The sequence below is a fragment of the Bos mutus genome, chromosome 11 (assembly GCF_027580195.1).
Source record: "Bos mutus isolate GX-2022 chromosome 11, NWIPB_WYAK_1.1, whole genome shotgun sequence".
Taxonomy (NCBI): Eukaryota; Metazoa; Chordata; class Mammalia; order Artiodactyla; family Bovidae; genus Bos; species Bos mutus.
In genome coordinates this window covers 19,583,690-19,605,443 of record NC_091627.1, presented here as the reverse complement: position 1 = coordinate 19,605,443, position 21,754 = coordinate 19,583,690, and the positions used below count along the sequence as shown (strand labels likewise).

Sequence of the window (21,754 nt, the reverse complement as noted above, 5' to 3'; positions counted from 1 at the left end):
ATGACCAACCTAGACAGCATATTAAAAAGCAAAGACATTACTTTGTTAACAAAGGTCTGTCTAGTTAAGGCTATGGCTTTTCCAGTAGTCATGTATGGATGTGAGAGTTGCACTATAATGAAAGCTAAGCACAGAATAATTGATGCTTTTGAACTGTGGTGTTGGAGAAGACTCTTGAGAGTTCTTGGACTGCAAGGAGATCCAACCAGTCCATCCTAAAGGAGATCAGTCCTGGGTGTTCATTGGAAGGACTGATAACTGAAGCTGAAACTCCAAAACTTTGGCCACCTGATGTGAAGAGCTGACTCATTGGAAAAGACCCTGTTGCTTGGAAAGATTGAAAGCAGGAGGAGAAGGGGACGACAGAGGATGAGATGGTTAGATGGCATCACCAACTTAATGGACATGAGTTTGGGTAAACTCCGGGAGTTGGTGATGGACAGGGAGGCCTGACGTGCTGTGGTTCATGGGGTTGCAAAGAGTTGGACACGACTGAGCGACTGAACTGAACTGAAAGGGTTTGGGGTGGAGGAGGAAATGACAACCCACTCCAGTATTTTTGCCTAGAGAATCCCAGAGACAGAGCAGCCTGGTGGACTACAGTCCACGGGGTCTCCAAGAGTCGGTGGACATGACTGAGCAACTAAACAACAACAACTGTGTTTTATAATATTAAAAACAGGGCATCAGTATCACATCTCAAGCTTAGAAGGTGACAGTTTGGGGAACTGTTGTGGTCATCTCAAGCAAGTAAGTACCGCCTGAAGGTGTTATACTTCCAAAGATTAAGAACCATTCCGCCTACCAAACAAAATACATTCTGAAGGTTGCTTGTTTTGTAATCCTGGATCTGGACTTTTTGGGGAGTCTTAAATTTATAAAAGAATGAAATTATAAAATACTAAGCAGTGTGGCTTTATTTTGAAGTAATCTGTTACTTTAAAATTAAAAGAGAAGCATTAAGAATCAATGAAACAATGAAATCTAGTTATTATAAATTCCATCTGTATTTAAAGTATTCTAAAATAAGTTATTGGTAGCTGTTTTTTCTTAGCAGGATGAGTAGAATTTTCTTGATTATAGGTATAGTTTTATTTTTATTATTTCTTATTTTTTAAATGGCCCATATGGTTATGAACAGGATTTGTATGGCCAGCTTCTGTTCTTTCACCAAACTTGAGATAAAAATTATTTTAACTCTAACCTAAAATTAGTCTTTAAAAAATGGGAAATGTTAACTTAAAAGCAGCATATAGTCATTCCGTTTGCTGTCTGACCCTGATCCCAGGGAAACTTGACAAGCTTTCTTTTGTTCCAAAGTAGAGAAGTACAGGTCAAAGTTCTGGAATATTTCTAATTTACTTTAGTGAATTTTACCCACTTTAGTATGTGTATAACTTATATAAAGCAAAAAAAGAATTTAATTATAGTGAGCAATATAACTTTGTTCATATTATCTGATGTTTGGTAAAAGAAAAATATGAGATGAATGAATTAAATCAACAAAAATAAATAAAGAGTATGGGGTCTCCTTTTGGGATGACGGAACATTCTTTTGGGGTGATGGAACATTCTTTTTGGGTGACGGAACATTCTTTCAGGGTTGCGAACATTCTTTTGGGGGCGATGGAACGTTCTGAAATTGACTGCAATGGCAGTTGCACGTGTATTTGGTGATGTGCTAAAAGCCATTGCCTTGTATACTTTATATGGCTGAGTTGTGCGGTACATGGATTGTATCTTAATAAAGTTATTAAAAAACAAACAAACCGGAGTCTAGGCCAGCGTTCTTGTACTTCTGTACCCCAGAAGACAGAAGGGCAAAGAGCAGGTTCACAGGAACGGGGGGGCAAAGCACAGGGCCTCCCAGCTCTGCAGCCGGGGCTCACAGCTCTCAGAGCTCGTCACGGTGGCCAACCGTGAGAACTGGCAGCCTCAGACCTCAGCTGAGCTGCAAAACTGCCTTGGAGCCTCGCTCCCCACCCTGCCCCCAACTTGCACCCCCCACACTTGCTAAGTGCCTGCTGAATGCGTTAGGTGCAGGGGACACCGGCCCGACTTTCGAGGAACCCACAGCCCAACCAGGTACCCTCAGATGTCATGTGCTGGATGCTGGGGATGGGCAGTCAAACCAAGCTCCAAGGGATCGCTTGCGTTCCAGGAGGTGATCTGGTGCACTGGGGGGCGGCTGGGGAGGGGGAGTCCCTCTGGATACACGCTGGGTCCGGGATGAAGGAGTTCAGTCCCTGAAACCACCCTATCCGCCACCCCAGGGTGCTGACTGCGAACCACCAGCTAACAAACCAGGGTTCTAGGGCCATTTCTGGGGCTAGTTCCTCCTCTAGGGCCCAGGCCCCGAGGGCTCAGTGCCCAGCATCCTTGCTGGCCAATCCTTGAAAGGCAGTTACACGAGCTTCCTCCTGCCAGGGCTCAACATCTCCTCTTGCCCAGACCCAGGCCTCCTGGGCTGACTCTGATCTGCCCGCTTGCACCAGGGGCAAATGTGTGCTCAAGAGATGACAAATTATTTTAATATATCCTGAAATCCAACTTAATTAGGAAGCAAAGTCCCTGAGGGAGAAAAATACAATGGGTCTGGAGTCAGAGACGGATGGGTTTTGGATTATGACTATTTCTGAGGTGACTGTGGTTTTAGGATGACTAATTCCACCATGGTCCCCAGGTAATCGGGGCGGTAGCTCGCCGAATACTTTCACAACACAAAGGCATTTTCCTCCACTGCTCAATTCAATAACTGAGTTAGAGGGATTTCCCTGCTGGTCAGGGGCTAAGAATCCAGCTTGCAATACAAATGACAGGGGTTCAATCTCTGGTCAAGGAACCAAGATCCTTCATGCCGCAGGGCAGCCAAGCCTGAGTGCCACAACTAGAGAGACGTACATGATGCAACAGAGATCCACGTGCCACGATTAGGGCCCGATACAGCCAAACAATGAATATTAAAAAAAACAAAACCGAGTTGAAGGGGCTGTGTATCCTGCAGATGTCCCCGGGGATGGGAAAGCCATAGACATACCACGGAAGCCAAGACTCGCAGGTCAGACCACACAGCCAGAACGCTTCACAAAAGAGGGCAGAGCTGGAGAGGGCCCAAGGCGGCAGTGAGCTAAACCCTGAGCCCTGCGGGGCCAGAGCCAGCACCTTCACCAGCCCTGTGGTCATCTGGGGCCCTGGGCGCCGGCCGCATTCCCGGCTTCCAGGGAGCGCTCGTGATATCTTATTGTAGCTCCTGTGTCCCCTCCCATCCCCAGGGTACCCGAGCTGGGGTCACAAAACAGAAGGAACCTACGATCTCCAACCATTGTGAAAAAACGACATATTTACTAACGATGACTACACAAACTGCATGGCCCAGAAATTCAGCTCCTTGATTTACTCCTGACAGAAAGATGGACGCAGGTTCACCAGTGACACAAGCAAGAAGGCTCACAGCTGCACAGCCTAAAAAAGCCCAAAAACCGTCCTCACGTCCACCTGCCATCGACGGGGGACAGCCTGTAGTGTGCTGGCACCTGGGGGATCACAGAACAACTGGAAAAAACCTCCACAACACACAACACAGATGAAGCTCCAAAAGGCTTCCTTTCCAGTAACAAGACAGCAACGGACAGAGTAAGCAGATCACCAACTGCTAGGAAAAGAATAAAACGAAGTGATCCAATGAAGACTGCCGGGCAGCTCAGTGGTCGAGAATCCGCCAGCCAGTGCAGGAGACGCAGGTTCAATCCCGGGATGTGGAAGATCTCCTGGAGAAGGAAATGGCAACCCACTCCAGTATTGCTACCTGGGACATCCCAGGGACAAAGGAGCCCGACAAGCTACAGTTCATAGGGTCACAAAGAGTTGGACACGACTGAGCAACTGAGCACGCCACAGTGGGTTGGGGTTGGGGCGGTAACTCTTGCTTGGATGCTCAGAGTCAGGGACACATGTGAAGAGGAAGGGATAGCCTTATGATGAGGGCTCTCGGCAGAAGGGGCAGCAAATGCAAAGGCCCTGGGGTACAGCATGCTCGGCATCATCAAGGAGCAGCAAGAAAGTGAGTGTGGCCGAAGCATGGCCAACAGGCAGAAGTGGGGAGCAGCGGTGGTGGGGGCGGAGCAGGGGCTCAGAGGACAGGGCAAGGAGTTCACTTTTTTATTTTAAGCACAATTGTTGTAGAACTCTGACAACCAGAGAGTGCTACAAAAATACTGGGTACTGGGGAAAGGATGGTAAGAGTCCCTGGAACTGAGGGAAGCAAAAAGGGGGGACCTCCCTGGGACCCCCCAGTGGTAGGGGCGGGGGTAGAGGTGGCAGGTCACTTCTAAAGGCAATGCTTTTCCTTCCGACATAAAATCCAAGCTTGTTCACTCCTGATTCTCCGTGGGCAGGAATGAAAATAAAATGGCTCATTGCCCACTAATGAATTCTTGGAACCTCCGGAGCTCAGGCCATGGATCCACTCCCCCCGACCAGCTCCTGATGCCAAAGGGACCGGGGGCCATAAAATCTCTGCCTGGAGTTCTTCCCGGCGGCGTCTGAGGCGCCTCCTGTTCCGGAGGGAGGAAGAAAACGCAAAGCTTTGCCAACAGAGAACAATGAGGCGGCCGTGGGGGAAACACCGGCTGGTCCAGGGAGGCGGGGAGCGGGGAGGAACCCAAAGCCTGTGCAGCCATTTCTATGTGGGGCACGTTCTGCCCACAGACAGGCCCACCGTCGTGGTCAGTCTTAGCCGGGGCGGGGGGTGGGGGAGCCCTTACGGCACCTGCCACCCCTGGACAGCAAGTACTAGAGCATCTGAAGTGGAGGCTGGGGACCAGCACCCTCTTCTCATGGAAATGGTCCCAAGAGTGTCGGATTTGGACTCTGACATGTCACCATGTGGCCCTGGGCAAGTGGCCCATCCTTCGGGGCTGCTCCCATCCCGTGAATTCCCAGGGGGGCTGCAGGAACCACAGGAGGTAACAAATTCACATGGAAGCTCCTTAAACTCCTAGCGTTTAAGGCTCCACCTCAGGGTCACTGGGTGCACTCACACTCTGCCCCCGTCTCAGGATCATCGGCCACCAACAGATAGGCTCAGAGAGGTTAAACCACTTTCCCAAGGTCACACAGCCAGACAGTCAGTGCTATGCCAGTGGAGCCGACCAGCCCTGCAGGCCACAGGACCTGCCAGAGACTAAACCCCGCCCTCCGGGAGCAATAAAGGAGCAAGGAGAGTGGCACTAATTATTTAAGCGTAGTTAAGCAAGATGTGCAAAGCAGGGCAGAGGGTGGGCCCTGGGGTGGGGTCTTCGTAGAGGCAGGAAGGGTCGGCTGAGGGGCTCCCGGCCAGGCTCCCTGCAGAGCAGTCTCCTCAGGCCAGGCTCCAGATACTCACCCCTCACCTCTCTGAAGCCCTGGTGGTCCCAAGGCCCCAGCACTTTCCATTTGAGGACCCGGATAATCAGGCCCCTGTCCAGGTGCCCTCGGAGCCTCAATCCCACCAAGTGCAGCAGGCTGAGGACATGGAAAAATTCAGAGACTTTCCCATGCGGCCTCTCCTCCTTCCGGGGGCCCCTGGGGGCCCATGAAGCTGCCTGGAAGCCGCCTGCTTGGGCTCCTGGCCCTTCTAGACTGAGCTCTGGGAGGGCCGCATTCTGCTCCCACGTCTCCCATGCACGGGGCCTGGAGGCACGCCGACTTTCAGTCGGTGTCTAATGAGTGAATCAGCAAGCAGGCGGCTCAGAGGGAGCGGAGATTCTAGATGAGGCTACAGCGAATGACACAGCCAGACCACGGAGGACCTTGAACGCTGGGGCCAGGTGGCTTGTGGCAATAGGGAGCCGCAGAGGGCTCTTGGGCAAGGGACTAGGAGGAAGATGGTTGTGGCAGCCTGGGCAGAGAGAGTAGCAGAACTGAAGCTGGAGTCAGGAAGGTCAGTGGGGGGGTGGGGAGGGGTAACGTGGGTACTGGCATGCGAGAAAATTGGGGATTTTTAAGGGTGATTGCAATGGTGTGTAGCTTTCAGCTGGTCACACACAGAAACTGGAAACCACCCCCTCCCCCAGACAGAACTCGACTGCATCGTTGGTATTAACACCTTAGTTGCCGGTCCACCCTGAAACCACCACCAGGCCAGCTGGTACCCGGGCTGTGCTTCCTGAAGCAGGTGGCCAGGAGGAAAAGTATAACTTCCCCACAAAGAAAGGAAAGCACCAGAGAGGATCTGGGCGTCCCTGAAACGCAGCCTGCAAAGCAGCCTGCAAATGGGCGGCCGTGGAGGATTAAGGCAAGTCCTCCCGCGAAGCTTCTTATTCTGCAGCCAACAGAGCGCACGCAGCTGAGCCGCTGTATCCGTGATGAAGGGGTAAGTCATCTGAAAACACAAATAAATTATTCATTCCTCCACAAACGAGCAGCTTTTGGGTTGCTGCGGCAGCCGAAAGGCTCTGCGAATCCTATTAGCGACACGGCTCAGCCAGGCGACGCAGAGTCCCGCCACCACCCCCGTGTAGACGGCTCTTGCTGGGAGCTGCCCACATGGCTCTCTGTTCCACGTCCACGACTGAAACCAGCCCAGTGTCTTGTGGGGAGATCACAGCCCCGCTGGCCCGGCCCGGGAGGCCCGGGGCTCCTGGCAGAGCATCCACACCAGAGGACTCGGTGGCAAAGAGATGCCTTCCACCTATAGTCTCCCAAGACCTCCCCTCCAGGGCCCACCTCCCACCCATCAGGACACAAGCCTGGAGCTGGCCTGCTCACTCAAATGCAGATGCCTAGGCCCTGCCCCCAGACACCCTCTGGGGTTCAGCCTGGGGCACTGCATTTCTGACACCTTGGAGCTGAGGAAGTGCTGGAGTCCCTGAGTGCCCTCCTCTGATCTACCACAGCAGCTCGGCGGCCTCAAAGACCCGAGCAGCCGGGGTCAGGTCCGTGGCCTCTGGGGGCCCCAAGTGCTCAAGGTGGGGGGCTCCTGGAAGGACGATAAGAAAGAACATTTGCAGAGCAACTGTCACTCACGGGTGCTAGGCGGAGGCCACTCGCAGCTGGGGCTTTGCCCGCCTCTCGTCCCCATGTTTGTAGCTTTGATCCCAGCCTTGGCTCAGTTCACAGCTGAGAAGTCTGAAGATTCTGACTGCCAAGGCCGGACCCTGCACCGCTACTTCCTCGGTCCCCACGGTCCCTTCCTCAGGGAAGCTTCCCACTCCCCCCGGCTCAGTCTAAACACACTCTGTTGGGACTGCTGCTTGGTGTCTTAGCATGGAGGAGGGGTTGGGGAGGGGACGGGGTCCCACAGAAGTGTGGGGGTGAAGCAGTGACCGCGTGAGAGGGGCCACTGAGGCCCCCGTCACTAGGCCAGCTGAAAGCTGCCTCTTGTAGACTGGTCCCATGTGATGTGAGCCGGTCGGGTCTGTCCCTCTGTCCCTGTCCTTACACCCGGGGTCTTCTGCAAGAATGACACCTCTGGGCCTTCCCTGGTGGTCTGGTGATTAAGATGCCGCACTCCCAAAGCAGGGGGCCTGGGTTCGATTCCTGGTCAGGGAACTGGGTCCCGCATGCCGAAGACCCGGTGCAGTCAAATAAATACATATCTTTAAAAAAAATGACACTGCTCGCCTCTCTCCTTGTGGGGGAGATAGGGCTTATCTGACCGGGCTGGAGAAATGACATTCTAACCTAGTCCTTCCCCACACTCTACTCCAAAGGCAGAGGTCAGCAGTGGCTCAGCCATCTGCCTACAACTGCAAAACCAATACAATATTGTAAAGTAATTAGCCTCCAATTAAAATAAATAAATTTATATTAGAAAAAAAAAGAGTGAGGCCAAGAATTCCACGGACTGTATAGTCCATGGGGTCGCAAAGAGTTGGACACAACGGAACGCCTTTCACTTTCACTTTTTCAAGTAGGACACTAATTCTGGCCGTAGAGTAAGCTTGCAAATCCAGAACTACCAGGAAAGATGGTGTGTGAGTGTGTGTGTATGTGTTTGTGTCTGGAGACATTCCTGGTCATTATAACTGGGGGTCGAGGGGGGGTCATCTACTGGCGCCTGAGGGGTAAAGGCAAGGATGCTCCTAAACACCCCACAGCACAGGTCACCCCACAACAAGCCGTCATGCAGTCCAAGCTGTCCACCAGGACAAGACCCTGATGTAAACGCAGTCCCCTGCAGCTTGTCACTGGGGTCCACTTCTCCACTGGTTTCAGCATCCAGCGACCAGAAGAGTGCAGAGCTCATGGAACCACGCTCTCACCCCCAAATGCCGGGTGGACGGTCCTGCAGGGCACAGAGCCACCCTGCCCCCGCTGCTATGAAAGAAAGTGAAGTCGCTCAGTCGTGTGCGACTCTTTGCGACCCCATGGACTGTAGCCCACCAGGCTCCTCCGTCCATAGGATTTTCTAAGCAAGAATACTGGAGTGGGCTGCCATTTTCTTCTCCAGGGGATCTTCCCAACCCAGGGATCGAACTCAGGTCTCCTGCATGGCAAACAGATGCTTTACCGTCCGAGCCACCAGGGAAGCCCCCACTGCTGTAGGGTCTCACATAAGGAAGCCCCCCTCCCCAGGCTCCTCTGAGACCTGGAGGGGCTACAAGAAGCACTTGGGTCCCAGGCCTGCTGTGGACAGGGTGGACTAGAAGGATGGGCAATCTCTGCCGCTGGCCTGCCGTGGAGACCACATCCACGCTTTACATTCACCCCACTCAGGGGCAGTGGGCAAGGATTCAGGAAGCCCCATGAGGGCTGCCTATGTCCCGGTGACCCAGGCCAACCAAAACACCAGTGGTTCCCACACCTGACCCTTCCCGTGGGAAAGGGTGGCCTCGGAGATGAAATGGAAGTCTCATCTGTGCATCCTTTCATTCATTCAAAACACATTTAACCAAACACCTGCTATGTGCCAGGCACTGTCCCAAGTGTCACGATGCAACAGGGAACAAGTATGATTCTTGCTTTCAAGGAGTTCACTCAGGTGCATCAGAGTATGAGGCAAGTGACACGTGCCAGGAGGATAGTGAGTGCAGGATTCGAGGGGACCGTGATGAGACTTTCAGTCCTATCTAAAGATCCAGGAAGGCTTCTTGGAGGAGGTGACATCTAAATGGAGACTGAAGGATGAATAAGAGCCAGCCAGGGACAGAGGAAATGCAGGGGGATGGGGACTAGGGAGCAGCTTTTCCAAGGACTTCTAAGACACTCCCTCACCCAGGCAGGAGCAACTGACACATCACAGGTCAGCAGGCAGCTGAGGTCAGCACCTGCAGCTCCCAAGTGAAAGGCAGCCTAAGAGCAGCATGGCAGGGAGGCCTTTGCCGGGGGCCCACAGGCTTGTGTCCAGCAGGGCTGGCCCGGGGGGAGAAAGCCAGTTGTCTTAAAGACACAAACAGCAAATACACACCCATGCCCGCCCGGCCCACAGCAGCATCACTGCAAACTCTCTGGCCCCCTGAGAAGTCTGGCCAACCTCTGGCAGCCTGCCCACCACCCCCTCGCCATCCCCAGGGCACAGAAGCCTTGTGTCCCCAGACCACTCCAGCCTCATGCACTTGCTGTCTGAGAGCTGGACTTCTGAAAATTGTCAATTTACTGTAGTTAAAAGACAATGCAACCCACAGGTGCACAGCTGGCTCGGCCGACACCTCTTCAGGGATGAGGCATTTGTGCAGCGATGACAATTCCTGTCTGGACCTGCAGGTGGGCCCGGTGCAGGGAGCCCACCTTCCCTTACAAGAGGGCCCCCTGGTCCCTGGGGAGCTCTGCCCAGAAGACCCCCAGCCAGGCCTGCTGCGGATGCCAGCTCAGGGGCTGCTGCGCTGCCTGAGGGGACCAACCAGGAGGAGCCAGGATTGCGTGTGCACAGAAGCCTCCCACATCTTTCCATTTTTTTCCTCAAACCTGAACATTCATGAATGAATGAATCTGTGCTCAACTGAATTGCAAAGCTTACCTTTTACCCGGTTAAATTCATCTTACATTCCCCTCCTCCTTCCAACCTACCAGAGCTTCTGGAATTTGACAGCGCTCTGGTTTTGTACCCTCGGCCAATCTATATGCATACTACATCATGTAAAGCGGTGGGCAGACTCGGTCGGCAAGCACCATCCCGTCACTCAAGGCCTCTGGGGGTCGGTCATCTGACTGACGGTGAGGCCATCTAACCACCAATATTCTGCTCCTGTCCCCAGAGGCCCAGCTGTGCCCGGCTTGAACGGCTGGGCCCACAGCTGTCCTCCGAGAGCCTAGCCCATCAAAAAGCCGGGGTGTGTGCCCTCATGTACGGCCACCCTCATACCTGTCTCCCAGCACCATCAACACCTCCCCCCTCAAATTAACTCCCAGACTTCCCTGGCGGCCCAGAGGTTAAGACTCCATGCTTCTAATGCAGGGGACACGGGTTCAATCCTTGGTTGGGGAACTAAGATCCCACACGCCACACAGCCAAAAAATAAACATAAATAAGAATAATATCAAATCTTTAAAAAAAATTAACTGCCACAAGTAACACCTCTATCATCTGCACAATTTTTCTGAGAAACACAGTGAAGGACATTTTACAAACAGAAAGAGGGAGGCAGGGTTCCGGGAAGGCGGCAGTGACGTCAAGACCCGTCTCTGGAATCATTTGCTCAGGCGGACAATTGCAGGCCTGTGCGCCGGAGACACGAATGTACATCTGGCGGATGAAGGCAGAGAGACCCAGGAAGCTGGGGCTGGGGGCTGGGGGGCAGCTCACAGGGTCACATCCAGTCCCAACACCCACCCTGCTCTGATGTCCCCAGGAGAGGTCAGGGACCAAGGGCCTCCTTCCATGGAACGAGAAGGCTGGGAAGAACCATTGCCAAGTTCAAAACCCTGTGATTTTGCATTAAAAGTTTACAGGCACTTTTTAATGACATAGATAAATGGGCTGAAATGATACTAAATGGAAAAGGAGGGACTTGCCATGGACATTACATGACATCGATGACTACATACCGCAACGTCTCTTCACCTCTCTGTAAATAAATACTGACCAGAAGACACGGCCCCAAGTGTTAGCTGTGATGATCTCTGAACCGTAGGCCTGCGTTGCTTTCTGCTTTTGTTCATTTTTCGCCCTTTTCACGATGAGTCTTTCACGTGTGTAATCACAGCAAAGACACTTTGAAGGACACGCTTCTCCACAACAGATACCCAGAGGACAGCAGGCTCCCCCAGGGCCCGCATCCTGGACCACACGGCAGGCACCTTCTTTGTGGGGAGTGGGGTGCAAACAAGATGTAAAACTGACAGCTGCAACCACATCTCTGTGGTCCCCTCGGGCCTTGGAAGTGTTAACTCCTCACGCAAATGAGCCCCACGCTCCCCTTCGAGGAAGCCCTTTCCCAAACTTCCAAACACTGAGAATATCCCTTCCTCCATTCTGCAGCTGCTGAGTCCCGGCGCTGGAATATGCCAGCGAATCCAGACAGCTGAACGTAGCCTCAAGATGCTGCTTTGGCCCAAATCCAAACCAGTTATTCCACAGGGCCAGCGTCATCCTGCCCCCCAAAAACCCGGCCCACAGGAGGGCACAGGCCTGGAAATGACCACCTTGCTCAATGAAGGCCTTCAGTCCAAAGGGAAGAGGCCAGCCCAGCCCCACACCTTCTGCTCGGGCAGCTCACCCTCCTCTGCACCCACTCCAATGCCCTCTCCCTTGGTGCCTTCCACGCCCCCTCGGCCGCTTGTGCTCCCAGAAATGACTCTCAATGTTCCTGTGTGTTCATGTGTTTACTTTCCACCCTGGGCTAACAGTTCTTCAGAACAGAACTTCCTAAGAACCACTTTTGTGTCTCGGCACCAAACCCAGCACCTGGGTAGAGTGGAAGAGGGGAGAGAGGCAGGCAGGTCTGGGTCATGAGCTTTGGTGAATAACCTTGGCCCTGGGCACTTCCCTGGGAGCTGCTTGTCTGCTAGGGAGACCCTCAACATGCAGGAGGGAGGGATGATGTGGGCAGAGAGGAAGGGAAGCTTCCAGAAGGGAGGGCCTGCAGAGGGTTGGGGCTTGGAGACCGACCAGGAGGAGTGGAGGGAGCCATGCCCAGGTGGGAGGGGTCCTGTGTGGCCAGGCACTCGGGTGCCAGCCAGATAGCTGCAGTGGGCAAGGCCGCTTAACTAGAGTCCACAGACTGGGACGCAAACTTCACACCAGCAGCAGTGTGGCATCTAAAGCGATGGAGAAGCAGAATAAACCCAGAGGGCCCAGCACGTCTGGACACACGCGGCGCCGGCCTTCAGTCGTGGTTCAGCCCAGCCCCGTCCCATTCGGCCGTTTAGGGCAGATGTCACCCCCGCTGTCCGGCATCCCCCGCACCGCCTGGTGTCACCTTCTAGAAGAAGCAAGCACGGAACAGCAGGGCATTGGTTTAACAAACGGTTGGGCTCCCAGAGGAATGAAACAGTAACAAAGCCTGCAAAGTCAGGCCGCAAAAGATGATTTTAATAAATAGACTAACATTTTTCAATAAACTATTATGCTGCTTTACAACACAGTATATAAAAGATATAGCCTCATTATGGTAAACTTTCATGAAATAAGCACCGTGTGGCAGTCATGAAAGTAGAACTCTCAGTGCGATCTGGGGGCTGCCCTGCTCAATGATGTTTATGTCCTCACTCGCTCAGATTTCCAAGGCTGCCCCAAATTGCTCCCTGTCCGCAATGCCTGGCAGCTCCACTCCGCTGGGGGTCTGGTACTGGCTGGGCCTGAACCACCCTCCTGGACAGCGGTCCCCACACTTTGCTCACATATCACCTTCTTGGTTTTTTTTTAAATTAATTTAGTTTTAAATCGAAGGATAATTGCTTTACAGAACACATATCACCTTCTTAATGAGGTCTGCCATCACCGACTTGCCTAAAATTATAAGACCTCCCAGCAACTTGCTTCCTCTCCCCACCACCCTGCTCAAAGCCTTCCTGGGGCACCTAGCACCTGACAGGTGGTACAGTTTATTCACTCATCACATTTATTTTAGGTCCCCCCAAGAAATGTGCACCGCCTGAGACGAGAGGTTTGTCATTTTACTTTTCAGGTGGGTCCTCAGAGCCTAGAACAATGCCCAGCACAGAGCAGGCACTCAATAAATGCCTGCTGAATGATGAACTAATATGTATAACTCTTGTAGCAAGGAAACAAAACTGGAATATTCAAATGTCATTTTTGTCTTCATCTGCTGCTGCTAGACCTGGCTATTTTCATATGCTTTGTTGACATTAAAAATGGGGTCTTTTTTTTTTTTTTTTAAGTCAATCTCTGTAAGGTATAATTCACATACTATAAAATTCACTCATTTTAAGTATATGTTTCAATGGGTTTTGACAAAGGTATATGGTTGTGTAACCACTGAAATAACACTTTCAGCACAAGAATGGGATCTTTCAAAATTATATGTTAATAAGTGGTCATGGCTAATATGAATACGTATCAGCTTTCAAACAACTCTCCTGATTATTTCACTAATTGATAGTTTTTCAATTGATTTCCGTGTATTTTACCAAACACAAAAGAAGGGCAGAAAGGCAGCCAGCATGTGCTTAGCGCACCGTGTGCACGAGGGCTTGTCGTAGACACTTTTTTTGGGTTTCAGTTTCTCCTCCAGTTCTCAGAGGGAGGGACTGTCCCTGCCGTACATGGGGCAGCTAACTCATCCAAGGTCACCTGGCTGCAAAGAGGACAATCAGGGGCTAAAATCCAAGTCAGTTCCAACTTCAGAATTCACATTCATCCCAACAAATAATGATACGGTTAATGTAAGTACCAGCAGTGATGATGACGTAGTTGTAATTTGTGTTCTTCCTCTGTGGCTTGTCTGACCGCTTTGTCTTGAGTCTCTTAAGTGATATGAGATAGGGGTGGGGGCCATGTCCATTCTTTCTGCCATTGTGCTTCACCCAGACTGCTGTGACACACAGCTCGAGGCCTGAGAAAAGCCCTCAACCCACCCCCACCACCACCCCAGCCCCAGGATGAGCAGCAGGGTGTCCAGGAAGGACAGGTTCCTTGTCAATACAGTGCTGCTAGGTGAAATGTATAGAGAACAAAACATCGCTAATGAAACACACACACACACACACACACAAGTTTTCTAACAGTAGTTGAGGAATTATCCCACATATGAAGTCATGTCTATAGGATTTTGGATCTGTCCAGGGCATCCCAGGGTAGCATGTACACCAAAGTGTTGCCTCTGCACTGGGAGTATAGGTAGGAATTCTCTCCCCTCCCCACACTGCCTTGTTTTTGTACAATTGTCTCATTTTTCTTCTCAAAAGACAGCTGACTAGGAAGAGGCCCCCAGACCCACTCTGGGCTCAGGTCCCCCTGCAAAGACCACCCTTCTGGATTCTTCCGTTACACAGATGTCAGCCTACCACCCCTCCCCATCCCATCCGTCCAGGCAGTACTTCAAGGCATTTCTTCCGTGTGGCCAGTAGGCCAATGAAGTCCCATCCCTTGGGTACCCTCCCCAGAGCAGAAGAGACAGACCATTGACCAATCACAGGCAAACAGATGAGGTGATTGCAGACTGGTCCTCACCAGGGAGGATGGCAGGGTTAGGACACCATCTCAACGCTGCTGCTGGTGATATGGAGACGGGGGTGGGGGGGGTGGGGTTCTGTCCGCCTCCTCTCTGTCTCACCTTAGCTCCCAGGCCCTTCCAAGAGGCCACTGTAGAACCTACAGTCAAATGCACTCTCCCCCTTTGCACCCAAGAGCTCTTCTCCAGACTCCCTCCTGCCTCACTTGGACCCTTGTCACGTGTTTATCTTTAAACTCGATGTACCTGTGTCTGTCCGCCTGCATGACCCTGGGAGCCAGGCCTCGCCTGCACCCAGCTCTGGCCAGGCAGGCACAGGGTACTGGCTGGCTCCAAACCAGGCCTCCCATCTGGAGGATCAGCCCCTAGAGGGCAGGACAGGGCCCCATCTCTGCATCCTGTGCACCATAAACAGTGTAGAGAAACAGCCCCCCAGGGCACTCTGTAAAGACCACCAAGAACTGCCAAGTGAAGGGCAACAGGCAACCCTGGAAGGCAGGCATCGACCCTGAAATGAGAACAAACAAGGGGAGAAGGGAACACAGAGGAGAGAGGCCCGTGCAGGGAGGCCACCATCAGTGACTTTTTTTTTCTGCCCTGTATTCTGCCAACTTAGGTGGTTACATAACTCTTCCAATTAAAATAAGTGTGTTATGTGGTCCTGTCCCCTGGGCGCTGGCGTTCTGCCCCAGTGACCTGGAGGTCGTGGCCCAGCGGCTCAGGGGAAGATCTAGGACACCCAGAAGGAAGGAAGGGGAGGCACAGGACTATAGGGACATGGTGGGGGGCGGGTAGCGAACCCAGCTAGGTCACCCTGAGCTCGGGGACAGCCAGTCAGGGGAGCGAGGACGCGAGGACTCATCCAGCCGGATTTTCCTAGAGGCCCCTGGGGGAAAACACAGACTAAAATGCATCAGAAAGTCCTGCCTGCCTCCTCTCTGTCCCAGCTCGGCTCCCAGGCCCTTCCAAGAGGCCGGTGCAGACCTACAGGCCAAAGCGCTCTCTCCTTTCCACCCAACACACCCCCTCCAGCCCCCAGTCTTGCCTCACCCGGACCCTTATCAAGGGTTCATCTTTGAACGAGATACACCCATGCCTGCTCCGATGCACGGCCCTGGGAGCCAGGCTTCGCCTGCAGGACCCAGGGGAAGCAGGGTGGGGGGCCTGGATTAAGAATCCCCAGGGCCCTCTGGTTAGGAGTGGGAACATCTAAACCTTCAGGGCGGGGGCGCTGCTGGGGCAGGCCAGGGCCCTCAGCTTCCCACGGGCCTGCAACTGCCAAGGGCCGGGCGGAGGAGCGTCTGCTCCCCGAGGCTGGTGCAGGGGTGAGGGGGGCTCTCAGTGAGAAGGGGGCCTCAGGTCCAAGGGGTCAGCTCTGGACCCCAGGAGGAAGGAGCCACCCCAGGGCCACGGAGCCTGCTCCCAGAAACCAAGCCATGGCGTGTGACTGGGCCTAGGCCTGGGACCCAGCCTAGGAATCTCCAAACCACCCCAGCCCTGGAATCAAGGGGCCTTTTGTCCCCGACTAAGGACTCTGAAACATTAAAACCCACCCACTCGGGCTTTTGTGTCTGCTACCATCTGTCCTGGGACCTGCTCCGCCACCCAATCTCCGGTTTCTAGGAATATTCCTGTCACTTGTCACTTTAGATCACTTTAAATTTTAATTTTTCTATTATCAACTCAGATGATAACAATGCTACATCGAGGCCTCTGCCCATCTCATGTCTTATTCACGGAGAAGCGGCAGTGTCTTGAATGTGCTGGGGGGTGGTGGGGCTGAACCTGTTCCTCCCAGGACAAAGCCCGCTGCTCCAGGCCTCAGTTTCCTGCCTGCCTCCCATTCCAGTCGGCCCACCCGCCTCTCCCAGCCCGCAGGCTGCTCTCCGGCCTCAGTGGCCTGGCCTTGGCTGGAGCTCTCAGCTCCCAGTGTCACAGCTGTTCAAGACTGTCCCACTTGCGGGGCAAGGCCAGCGTGGGGACAATGAGGCTGGAGTGCGGGGCCCTGCAGTGCCGATCTGCTAACTTGGAGAGGCACTGAAACATCAGGGGCAGGGAGAGGGTCCGGGGGCTTCCAGAAGCCATGGGGGGCTGACCATCTCCCCCAGGACCAGCTTCAGCTTACGGGCCAGGGAGTGTGGGCTCCTGCTGCCCCAGTGGCAGTGCCCACGACACCGTGTCACATATATGCCTCCCTGCTCACCTCCCAACCCACCTGGGCTCTCGGGCATCAAGCCTCACCCATCGTGTGTCCCCCCCCTACATGGAGCGCAGCGTCTGGAACACAGTAGGGGCTTAATAATTGAGGGCAGGGAACGGGCGCTCAACACACTTAGGCGGAACCAAACCGCACCCCGAAGAAGCGCCCCTCCACCCTCACCTGAGCCACACAACCCGCAGAGCCACGCGGCTCGCGCCCCGGAAATGCGGCACATTATATCTTCAGCCCCAGTTGAAGAACGATCAGAAACAGAGACGGAGCCAAGGGGTGAGCAGAGCCAGCTGGTGAAACGAGACTGGGGTCTGTTCACCAGACACCAACAGTTAAGTCACGGGGCTCTCGGGCTTTTTAGGTAAGAGAGCGCAGGCCCTCGAGGTACATTTCTGCATCTGCAGGCTCGTAGGGCAGAGGAAATAAGGATGGGCAGCAGCCTGTTAAGGAGCAGAGAACTGTCCAAGTGCAGTGAACCCAGTCACAGCCTGCCACCCACTGCAGCTTCCTGATTGGGACCAGGGCCAAACCCGGCCTGGCGCCACAGGGCTGCCTATGCGAGGGACCCCACTCAGCTCCGAGGTGATCCAAGCCACCCGGAGGCCGGTACCTCCTCTTCCTGCCCGCAGCCCACGAACCGATCCTCAGAGAGACAGTCTGGTTCTGCACACAGGGGCCTTGAACTTCCACAGCTGGGGACAAACACAGAACAGCCAAAAAATCCTAACCCCAAGTCCCCTGTGAGCACACATGCACACACACACACCACACACACACACCAGGTTCCGTGCATGCAGCTGCGGACACGATGGACACTCACAGGTGCTGCGGCTCTGTCCTCCACCCCACGCCCCAGCGCCACTGGGATGCTGGGAACCAGGCTGGACGCGAACTAAGCAGAGGCGTTGGGATGGGGAAGCAGGGACTATCAAGGGGAGAGGGGGACTCGGGAGAGAAAGAAGAAAAGGGCTCCTACGTTCATTCCGCTCCCTCCACTGGGGCCCCCTCCAAGGACAAGCTTGAGCCGCCCTGGGCAGGCTGCCAAACACAATACCTGAGTCCCCAGCAGCCCCGGGGGCCCAGCCCGGTCGGCTCTCAAGATAAGTGGACCAGGTAGGTATGTGCCTGCACGTCGAGATAAGGGCTGTCGGTGGAAGGAGAAAGTTGGTTTTTCCAGAATGTTTAGAAGTACATTTCAAGGAGTGGAAAGGTTTCAAGGACACACTGGGAGTGGCCCAGCGAGGCCAGCGCCTTTCGCTTTTTTCAAAATCCCAAGTTGAACCTCTTAAAGCATAATTAATTCCGGTCTAGTTGAAGTCATGCTTCCTTTGAGCTCTCATGCAGCTTTCTCTGGTGGATCCAAACAGCATATACTATTTGATTAAGGAGGAATCAAGGGACTTTCCTGGAGGGCCCAGGGGTTAAGACTCCGTGTTCCCAATGCAGGGGGCATAGGTTCGATCCCGGTCAGGGAGCTAAGATCCCACATGCCACATGGCACAGGCAGAAATAAATACATAAATAACATACAGAAACAACAAAAGAGAGAATCAAACAGGTGACAACGTCGACTGGCTCAACTGCCACCTCCTCCTCGGGTCCCTCCCACGGCACTGCTTGTCACAGGAGCCGTTTCAGGACCACTGTGAGGACACCTCTCGCTGGCCAGAGAGCCCCTGGGGCAGGAGAGGGTTCCGCAGTGGTTGAACCTGCTCTTCATCAGAAGGAACTGAACCAGAGGCAACCAGGAGGTCCATGGCCCCTGCTCATTAAAGCGACCACAAACAAGACCTGTGTTATCATCCTGCCTCCTGCCCTGTGCCAGCCCCCTTCTCACTTCTTGGAGCTTGGCTACACTCCCGCAGGTCTGTGTCCGGCACAGGGCCCAGGCCCCACATGGAAGACAAAAGCAGGTTCCCAGCCCTGGGAAGCCCCTGGTGGCTCAGATGGTAAAGAATCTGCCTGCCAAGGCAGAAGACCTGGGTTCAATCCCTGGGTCAGGAACATCCCCTGGAGATGGGCATGGCAACCCACTCCAGTATTCTTGCCTGGAGAATCCCATGGACAGAGGAGTCTGGCAGGCTACAGACCATGGGGTCACAAAGAACTGGACATGACTGAGTGACTAAACAACAAGCCCTGGGCCTGGATCCCATGGAGCCTGACCCTATGCCTAAAACCACCCAAGCAAGAGGGTCCAGCTACGTCCTCAGGCTGAGAACACGGAGAGAAGGGCCCCAGAAGAGCAGAGGGGAAGGAGGGCAGGAGCCGGCATTGAGCTGTCCTTCCTGGCTCAGAACCTCTCTTCTTAAGTTCATTAGGAAAACTCACTTTTTCCTGGACACCGGGGTCCACACCTGCTCCCTGCCTCACTGCTGGGAGGGGTTCCCCGCGTCTCAGCGGACACCTCTGGGCTCACGCCCTGGATGGGGGCCGGGTCAGGGCCCAGCTCAGCTCCACACGGAACCCAGACAGGCGCCCAGGGCAAGTGTCTACACTCCACCAGCCCCTGGACCCCCAGCCAGAGGGCAGGAAGGCGGATGTCCTTGCAGAGCCAAGAAGGGCGCCTGCGACCTCGACAGGTTCGCTGATACCACGAGGCTGGGAAACCCCAGAGAGAATTTCCTAGGAGGCAGAGGAAGCAGCAGTCGGCCACGGGGGCTGCTGGGGCCACGGGACACGGGAGCCCCAAAGAAACAACCTGGAAGAGGCGAGATGGAGCCCAGAGGTCAGGCCTGGAGGGTCCTGCTGCAGCTTCAGGCACGGGGTCGCCCCCGCTCCCCGGCGCCTCACGCGGGAGGAACAGACCCCTGCCTTGGCCACCGCCCTGGAGCGGCACCTTCAGCCGGTCTGGGTGCTGGGTCAGCTTTGCCACTCAGGGCAGGCTGGGCAGTCGGGCACCAGGGGCATGCAGGGCAGGCCCAGGTCCTGCCTGGAGGCAGCCTAGGGCTTCTCCCCAACCCTGAGAAAAGGCCACCGGCAGCCACCGGCTTGGAAGACGCACTCCGGGGACAATCCAGGGCTTGCGGCATTCCTCTGCTGTCTCTCCCCAGGAGGGAGGGATGTTGGCGAAGAAAACGGAGCCAGTTGTGGCAATGACTTCCAACAGATATAATCAAATTATCTATTCCTGGATTCTGCAAGTACTGAAATGTCGTAATTCAATTCCTGAAATGTCATTTGGAGCTGCTCGTGCGGGCGGAAGGGAAGCTCAGTGAACACACATCATTCAAACCCAAACACACACCTGGGACCTGGAGCCCCGGTGCCCCGTGCTGTCCCTGGGGGCAGTGGGGGAAGGTGGCGGTGACCCAGAGGAAATACTGTGTAGACCATGGGAGGTGTGCCAGGGAGCAACGCGGACATGACACATGGAGCTCGAGGACTGAGCACCTGCAGCATCGTGAGGCATCGAAAGGATCCCGAGAGAGGTCCCTAGCAGTCACCAAAGCTCCACTGACCACGGGATTAAATGCCAGTCTGGGGGACAAAGAGGAGAGGGAGCTGCCCTGCGCTCGGGGCCTCCAGTCCAGCGACCATGGGTGCACACCTGTGGGCACGCACACACTAACACACATGCGCACACGTGCACTCATGAAGTCCCGGGACAGGCACTAAGAACCATGTGACTCTCGAGGACCCCGGGCAGTGCAGGTGTCCAGGGCAGATCCACCCCCAGCACGAGGCTCACTGCAATTCCAAGGATCCATGGGGGCTCTAGTCAGGGGGCCGTGCAAGGGGACAAGAGCTTTTCTGGTACTTGGACAAAAATTCAGACTAACCTCCTTGACCTAAGGTCAAATCACTGGTGCCAAGGGCCAAGGGCTCCCTGCACCCACTGCTGGAGGCTCAGAGATGCACAGGCAGAGTGTCCATGCTGAGGAGTAGAAACCAGGACAGTATACAGTCCAGGGGAGTGCAGGGCTGCGGGAGCCTAGAGGCAGGCAGGGCAGGGACCAGCGGCCACAGAGGTAAGGCTGGAGCCACTGAGGTGGGAGGCCAAGGCTATGGACGGGCCGTGGAGGAAGGAGGCTTCAGATCGGGTGGGCCAAGTGCCGTCAGCTGGGGGTGGCCAGACGCATGTGCTCTGGGAAAACCAGAGCTGTAGGTGAGTTTTGAGATTTTGCTATTTACAGGAGCCCAGCAAGGAGCACTTCTGGTGCACAAAGCACCCCCCGGGGTCCACATTCCGGTCTGGTGGGCGCTCAGAGCGGGCCCACAGGACACGGGTGGTGGGGACTTGCCTCCAGCAGGAGAGGTGCGGCCTCGGGAAGATGAAAGCAGAAGACCCGGGTTAGGTCCAGATCGGCTTCTCGGGGCTCCCCTCATGCCCTGTCTTCTCAGAGCCTGGGCGAAACTTGAGGGCCTGGGGCAGATATATGGTGAGGCCACGCACTCAGCTGGTAAAGAATCCGCTTGCAATGCAGGAGACCTGGATTCGATTCCTGAGTTGGGAAGATGCCCAGCAGAAGGGAACAGCTACCCACTCCAGTGTTCTGGCCTGGAGAATTCCATGGACTGTATAGTCCCTGGGGTCAAAAAGAGTCGGACACGACTGAGCGGCTTTCACTTCACTTACTGTCCAAGAGCATCACCAGGGAGGAGCAAAAGCAGGATCAGAGGACCTGAGTTCTAGTTCCGAAGACCTCAGTTTCTTGGCGGAGCGTGTGTGTGTGTGTGTGTGTGTGTGTGTAGGGGAGGGGGACACAAGTGTGTGTGTGTGTGTAGGGGAGGGGGACACAAGTGTGTGTGTGTGTGTGTGTGTGTGTGGAGGGGGACACAAGTGTGTGTGTGTGTGTGTGTGTGTGTGTGTGTGTGTGTGTGTAGGGGAGGGGGACACAAATCCCTCCCACCCAGCTCCCTGGAGTGAGTCATTTTCAAGCTGGTGTCAGAGGGGCCAGGATGCATGTGCCTGGTGATACCTAGGTGACCTCACCTAGATGCAGGAGCATGCAGTTCAGGAAAGGGCCTTCCTGAATTCAAGGTCCCA

At 54.4% G+C, this 21,754-nt stretch overlaps 1 protein-coding gene across 4 annotated transcripts in view; it reads right to left on the bottom strand.

The window, feature by feature from the left end:
• HPCAL1 (hippocalcin like 1) overlaps window positions 1-21,754 on the bottom strand; it is a 117,024-nt gene that overhangs the window by 36,467 nt on the left and 58,803 nt on the right. The window contains exon 1 of one of the 4 annotated variants that reach the window (XM_070379097.1): window positions 17,585-17,734. The exons of 2 other annotated variants lie outside the window; for them this stretch is intronic. The gene's annotated coding sequence lies outside the window, so the exon portion shown is untranslated. One more of the 4 variants, XM_070379099.1, reaches the window with a different exon arrangement.